Source organism: Thunnus thynnus, chromosome 1, assembly GCF_963924715.1.
Source record: "Thunnus thynnus chromosome 1, fThuThy2.1, whole genome shotgun sequence".
Lineage (NCBI taxonomy): Eukaryota > Metazoa > Chordata > Actinopteri > Scombriformes > Scombridae > Thunnus > Thunnus thynnus.
The window spans coordinates 2,351,026-2,358,546 of record NC_089517.1 but is presented as its reverse complement, the minus strand read 5'-3'; the positions used below and the strand labels follow the sequence as shown (position 1 = coordinate 2,358,546).

At 38.1% G+C, this 7,521-nt stretch overlaps 1 long non-coding RNA gene across 1 annotated transcript; it reads right to left on the bottom strand.

Annotated features, from left to right (window-relative positions):
• Positions 1-533: 533 nt before the first annotated feature.
• On the bottom strand, positions 534-5,527 carry LOC137183885 (uncharacterized). Its single transcript, XR_010928581.1, has 2 exons — positions 4,074-5,527; positions 534-2,779 (listed from the first exon to the last, which is right to left on the bottom strand). It is a non-coding gene; the product is annotated as an uncharacterized lncRNA (long non-coding RNA).
• Between the last annotated feature and the right edge of the window lie 1,994 nt (positions 5,528-7,521).

Here is a 7,521-nt window from a genome sequence, read left to right as displayed (position 1 = left end):
TTCCCCTTGACTCAGTTATTTGTGCCCTCAGATTACTTCATTCTTGCCCTCAATTTGCTCCTTAAAACTGTGCTGTTTGGATTTAAAAGCTTTATTCCGATCTTGGTCTAAGTTACATAATTGAGCAGCGACCACAGAACGATCATGTCGTCCTGACAGTTTAATTGTTCTAATATTACCCTCTATTCTGATGTACAGTTGGCTTTTATCATTTCCACGCTGCCTTCCCTCTCTCTCTCCTCTCTGAAGCAACATGATGATAAGAAGCCGGAGGGGCTGAGCCGCTAATGGCCTGCATGACAGACACGATAAGCATTCATTGTCTCATTAATTACGATAATGGAATGGAAATACATGTATGTGAGATGAGTTCGGCCTCGGGAGGAGAGGACACGTATGTGTTACGCCGGGGTCGCAGTGCAGTAAAGAGAGCAGGAGCTGCATTAATGAAACCGACCTGTTCTGATGAAATGCTGTGAAACGCTGTGTTAACATGCAAATGATGCACTCAGCACACTAAAGAGAGAAAAATCTGTTATTTAAATAATAATAAACTTTATTTGTATAGCGCCTTTCAAACATGAAATGCAGCTCAACATAAGTTCCATAAAACATTTGAGGCACTTAACAAATCAAACGCTGCAAAACAAGCAATAAAATTCAATAAAACTGAGTGAAAAGGAAAAAAAATCAGTGAGATTGAATAAATTAGGCACAAAGATGTAAACAGTCTCCTTAAAAGCAAAATGTAAAATGTTTCTTTAAAGGAATTCACAGAAGTTGCACATGTCCTCTTAAATATTTGAGATTGGATGTCTTTAGAAATAGTTCAATTCTACTCAGTGTTTTTAATGATTTTTAATAATGTAGAATAGAAAGAAAAGTCTCTTTTCTGTCTGTTTTTCGTTGTATTTAACTCTGTTTAGACTGCTCGGTCTCTATCTGTCTTTATTGACATTTAAATTACATTTTCCTCATTATTTTATTATTATACTGTATTTCCTCTGTGCTGTTTGTAATGCATGATGATTTAAAGCAGTTAAATTGTTCTTGTGTATAAAATATCTCCAGATAAACCAGTGTTCTGCATTATGAGATGTTTACTTTGCCTCGTAGCCTGTCTGCTTGTTATTACTTATATTTCCATGCAGTTTATAGATCGTGTTGATTCTCAGCGTGAATCATTAGCAGCTACTGAATGTTTCAGCCGCCTCAGCAAGATATTTCATAATCAATAGATTCAACCACAGGCAGTTGTTTAATTTGCTCCCTTTTTACTACTGTATTCTGTTGAATCCCTTTAACCATTTTGATTGATTTAAGAATAATAATAAAGTAAAAACACCACAACAATGTGGCTTAAATTACCTGAGAAAGAACGTTTTCTTTATTTAGACATGGCAGCCTCCCGGGGTTCAGCCTGAAACAAGGCTTAATGAACTGTTGACATGTTTGATTTAAACAACAGGGTATGTAAATGGTGCAGCATATTTAATATAATATCTTTACAATAAAGCTGTTTCAGACTGAACCCACAACAAGACGAGCTGATATGCAAAATGTGTTTTCCTGCTCTCAGATCTTCAATAAAGAGTCATATTTTCTTTAGACTCACTGTTTACATACATACATCTAATATGCTGTTGTCAAAATATGAAAATGCTACAGAGACATTAGAGACAGCAGTAAATGACAAACCAGCTGCACAGATCAGAAAGTGTGTTGCACCACAGAGATCAGTTACAACTAAACATTTATTTTATACTCACTGATGGCAAAACAGCACTTTTTTTCTGCCACACAGCATCATTTTTCATTAATCGCTGCCGTTTTACAACACAGTAAACCAGTTGAGACCTAATTTATTGATATATTTCCATATCCGTCCAGTTTAGCTGTTGCAACTCAGTGCAGTTCGTTGGATTGGCTGATATGAACAGCTGATGTCGTCGCTGCAACTTTCCAAATAGGCGTTAATTAGATGAACTGACCACATGTTGAGATGCTACATGGTTACTTTCTGATGTATTAACAGTCTTAAAGTCCTTTCAGCCTGGCTCCATCGTTACTGGGCAGACTGGACGCCACCGTGACTCACTATCGCCACCTGTGGTACAAAGTGGTATTACGAGACAGGACGGGCCGGAGCTAGCGGGTTAGCATGCTAACTCCAGTAGATATCTCTGCAACACAGTATATAATGGTCTCTACTGTTATTTCTTCACATCCTGTTGATAATTTTAGTTAATTTTGGAATGTTTTAATCTGCTGTCTGGCCAAATCTTACACATCATACCTTTAAGTGGCAAACAGACACAATACAGTCCCATGCAGATATATTTATATATATTTACTTATTTGAGTCATTATCCACACTCATAATAAAAACCATCAGTTAAATCAGGGCACCTGGGCTGAGTGTGTGAACTATCTTCTTGTTTTCTTAAGCATGCTAACAACTGCTAATCAGCATTAAACTCAAACTACAGCTTTTTCGCAGGTATTTGGTCATAAACCAAAGTATTGCAAACATTAAAATGTGGACCTGATGAGCTTCAGTCCTTCTACGCTGCAGCATTCAGCCACATCACTGCTGTGTGCTCACAACACAGACAGCCAAACAGACTGGATACAAAGATTTAACTGATGTGGAGACGACTAAAAGCCTCAAAGCCACCAAATGACCATAAACATTTTTTTCTTCAGTGTCTCAGTGATAGTTGTCACAGTGCAAACAGGAGCTAATAGGTCAATCAGCAGGACTTCTCACGGTGACAATCTGCCAGAATGTAAACAAACAGAAGAAACAGGTGAGCCACACCGACTCCATGGCAACATGACTTCCTGTCTTTATCCCCTACAGCATTACAGGAACTGCACTTCCAAATTTAGCAATAAATTATCCCCAATGAAAGACAAAAAATAACAAATCCATTAATATATTCAATTCTTTTGACAGCACCAAGGCTCAGAATATCTTATCATCATGGATCTTATATTCCTCTATACATCCATATGCAGTAAATATTTTCCTGGTGTTGAAAACCTGCAAGCAGAAAGATGCAGACTAGAGGTTTCTGGCACAACTTCACCTACTTCCAAGATAAATGTAGAAGAGAAAGAAGTCTAAAAAGGTCAAAACTCACTTGTAGTATAAAGCAATAAAGTTGTTCTATATACTACAAGTGTTGCTGGAGTTTTTACCTCTTTAGACATACAAGCAGTTCCAGTTTCAGTCTCTTTATTTACAGGCTTCTAGCAGAGTCGTCACAGGTCTCAGCCAGGCATGTTATATGTATACATGAAGTTGAGGGTTCAAAGGGTAAAGGAGTGTTTAAATTCACTGTAACTGGAGTTGCTAATGCAGGAATGTTTCTGAACATTTCTGAGCAATCTGTGACAAAATAAAAATATCTGTTGATCAGATCTGTAGCACGGAGCGCCGTGTGTAACCAGACACTTCCTGTTAGTCTGAGCCTTCAAGCGTCTGATGTGTGATGTGGTGTAATGAGACAGGTAAACTTCCGCTTCCTATCTACACCGCAGATTTCAAAAGAGACGAGGTGGAGCTGAAAGTGGGAGGAAGATCCAAATTTATGAATCAGCCAGGTTGCTGCCGCTCCACCGACTCTCTCTCTCTCCTCTCTACAGATCTGAGGAGCGGAGGTTTTTAAGATGCTAATCCTGTCGACCTTGAAGCCCTGAGGCGCCAGCTGAACTAGCAAGGCACATCTCTCCTGAGCTCCCTGTCACTCAATAATCAAACAGGCAGAACCTCCCTGCAAAACCTCCCCGCCGATGATCCCAAAGCACACATAGCGTACACGCAATAAGCACACACGTTGCATCGACATCCCCCCCTTAGCCATCTGCCTGAGGAAAACACAGCAGCATGCAAACACACTTTAACCTGCTACACACACTTAAACCAATCTGTTTGCATTCAGTGTGTGTCATCTGGTGCAATCTGTCACACGTGACTGAACGTGCAAACTAACGAATCAACAAACTCTGACCCGTAATGAGCCGTGGTATAAAGTGTAACAAACACATTAAGGGAGTGAAGCGTCTACCTGGGCGAGGGTGATCGGTGAGGAGCGTCTGTTGGCTGAGAAAAAGGTTTCCGAGGGAGCAGTTTGCTCTTCATGCCTGTGTGCTTCAACTTCCAACCGTAATCACCGCTTCATTCTGGGGCTCAGGAGGAGTTCAGTATTCTCCCGCAACTCCTTCCCCTTCTGAAGACATGTGAACTGATTCCAGAGCTGGAGGTAGTGAGGTGGAAACAATAAAGCTCAATGGGAGTGTCGCTCTGCTTTTCATTGAGCAGCTGCTGTGGGATATAAACTGGTTCCTGATTGGGCTGCAATCTGTTGGCAAAATGTGACACTTTTTCATGCAACTTGATTTAATTCAATGTATTATTTAAAAACCAGTTGCAGTTAAATGAAAAGCTGCAACTAACAATTATTTTCATCTGTTTGTTATTTTCTTGATTAATTGTTTGGTCTGTTTAACATCAGAAAACAGTGAAAAGTCACAATTTTCTAGAGCATAAGCTGACATCAAGTTATTGTTTGTTTTGTCCGTCCAACAGTCTGAAACCCAAAGATAATCAATATATCTTCCAGTAGTTAAAAGGAAAAGCAGCAAATTATCCAATTTTAGAATCTAGAACCATCGAATGTTTGACCTTTTTGCTTGATAATTAACTTTGCAATATATGTGCAGACAATCAACCATTCACTAAACTCCTTCTCCGATCGTAGCTTAGCATCACGCTTTGGATTTCTCTGCAGCGGTGTGCAAGCGACACTCTGCAGTTTGGAGGTTGGTGTCTTTTTTAAAATCTCCTTTTAAGAAATTAAATACACAATATGTAATTTTCTGCCGCTACGGGTCTCTCATTCAAAACACTAACTAAAGACAGAGTTTGATGACTTTGTGAGGTAGTGTTGGGATCATAAGTGTCTTCATCACTGCAGTCAGCTTCTCCCGGGTTTGGATTCCTTCATTGTTCATCGTTCAGGAGGTTTTTACCAGAAGTGAGATTATCTGCAGACGTCTCCTCCTCTCCAAAACAAACAGGCCCCAGTGATTAAAACCAGTACAAACACTGAATAAAGCAGTTTCATGTTCAAAAATCAGTGTTTCTCTGCCACTGTTCGGCAGACACAAGGCGTCCAGAGGGGCTGCGAGCCAAGCTGCCGCTAATGTTTGCTCAGCTTGTTTCTCTGATAACTTCAGATCCAGACGTTCAAGGTATTTTTTTTTTCAAATTATGCACACAGGTCTCCTCCTCTCCAATACAAACACACAAAAAAAACACTGAATAAAGCAGTTACACGTTAAAAATCAAAATCAGTGTTTCTCTGAGGCTGAGGAGGGGCTCTCTGTTAGCCGAGCTGCTGCTAACGTTTGCTCAGCTTGTTTCTCTGATAACTTCAGATCCAGACATCCAATAACAATAATAATAATAACTATCCTTCATCCGGTTAAAAGATACAGGTAAAAACTGTCGAGATCTAATGCTGATTAAAATTACGAATTTAAAATCTCTGGGTTTGAAAATTGTTGGCGCCATTTGGGATAATGTAAATACACAACTTAACAAAATATAACATAGGTCTAGTCGTTTTTAGTCATTTTAATGCGAAAAGTTAAATATATCTTTAATGCAATGTGCTGCTAACTGTTCTTTTTTTGTTTTTTTTTCTTGGGATTTATATGTTTATATCATTTTTTAATGTAGTTTTTAGATATATATCTTTATCCTTTCTGTTGTTGCACTAGTGTGGGCTGGGAGGAACAGCATTTTGTTTTTTTCCGTATGCAAGTACACAAGAAAATGACAATAAACTAAATCTTCAATCTTGAAAATGGTCCATCGGAGAGAACGTAGATGATGCAACTAAACCCTCATAATTATAATTATGTTTCAAGCCTGTGACTGTTGTCTGACATCCTGCTCTACAGGAGATAAATTACACACAAGTCAAAAAGATAAATGATCTACAACTGGACTTAAAAACAGTTAAATGAAAGGTATCATGATATATGTGAATAAATAAATAGAATAACTACATCCTCCCTTACGGGATACAGGAGAATGGTATTTCTCAAATCTGTAGTTCTGGAAGAAAAACAACAAACACAACTGATGAGCAACAAGATCCCAAAGTCAGAAGCTTTAAATATAAACCATTTCATAAATTCAACATTTAAATCAACAATGACAAGATTAAAACATACAAGTAATGTTAAAACAACACGTTACAAAAGATAAGTTATATCTATAATTGAGCTTAAAAAACAGTTAAAATTGATTTGTCATTATATAAATACACAAACCAATTAATGAATAAATACATCCACAAACAAAGTCAACTCAGTTAATATGTATGCATATTGGTATTCATTGTGTGACATCATGTGATCAAATTGAAATTGTTTCAAAATTGCAGGTGATACGTCAATCCTTCCCATGGTTTGGGTTAAAACAGTAAAATGCGGGAAAAACACCCCAACGTGACGTTAAAGAACGTCTGGTTAGTGGTCTACAAGAGGTCTGATGTTGTGTCGAAGTCTGTCTCCCCCTTGAATAACATCCCTCTCCTGTTGTTAGTGAGCTAATTAGGTAGGGCTAGCTCGTTTAGGGTTTGGCAGTAAACAGGATGGTGTATCGGTCAGGATACAGGAATGAGGATGAAGAGACATAAATTGCTTCTCTGAACTGTGCTGTGGTCCAGACTCAGTTAAACATAAATATATATCGAAGCTTCACAGTCCCCGTTTAACAGAATAATAGCTGCTTGTAATTTTCTTTATTGTAACATGTTTCAGTGACCTTTATATATATATTTTTTAAAGTACTGAAGTTTATAGTAGCAGTCTAGAGTCCTTTTGTCACCTCAAGACTCAACTGTTCAGACATCTATTATCCTAAAGACCCCATTCAAACTTTGAAAAGTTTTAAGGTTATATTTTCTGTGTGATACCTTTTGTACTTTTGGAGCAATTTGAGTCCAAAGTGATTTACAGCAGTTTCCAGGTCTCACCAGCATGTTGAGATCAGACAGAAGGGAGAGCAGAGGTCCTATACCTACAGTTTAACTTTCCAAACACACATCATACCTCAAAATGTTTCCACAAGCTTCCTCTCTGTCAAAATGTAAATATATTTCCCATAGGAGTTCTAGTTTCTGATAGGGAGAGCGCTGCAGTACAATCAGCAGGCTCTCAGTCTTACAGATTCTTTCTTCCTTCAAACACTTCAAAAGCATTTTTTTTCACATCAAAATGTGAGTTTGTTGTGTGTTTCAGGGATCCTCTGCCGGCTCTGTGGTAATGATCAGATTAGAAGGTTCTGGGTTTGATAGCAGCTCAGGGCAGTGCTCCTCATAATAATAATAATAATAATGACAATAATAATTGTTTTATATGTCTATCATGTACCATAATTCAATGTGACTCCAGCATCCTTTAATATTATAAGAATGCTTTTGTTTTGTTTTTCAATAGTTA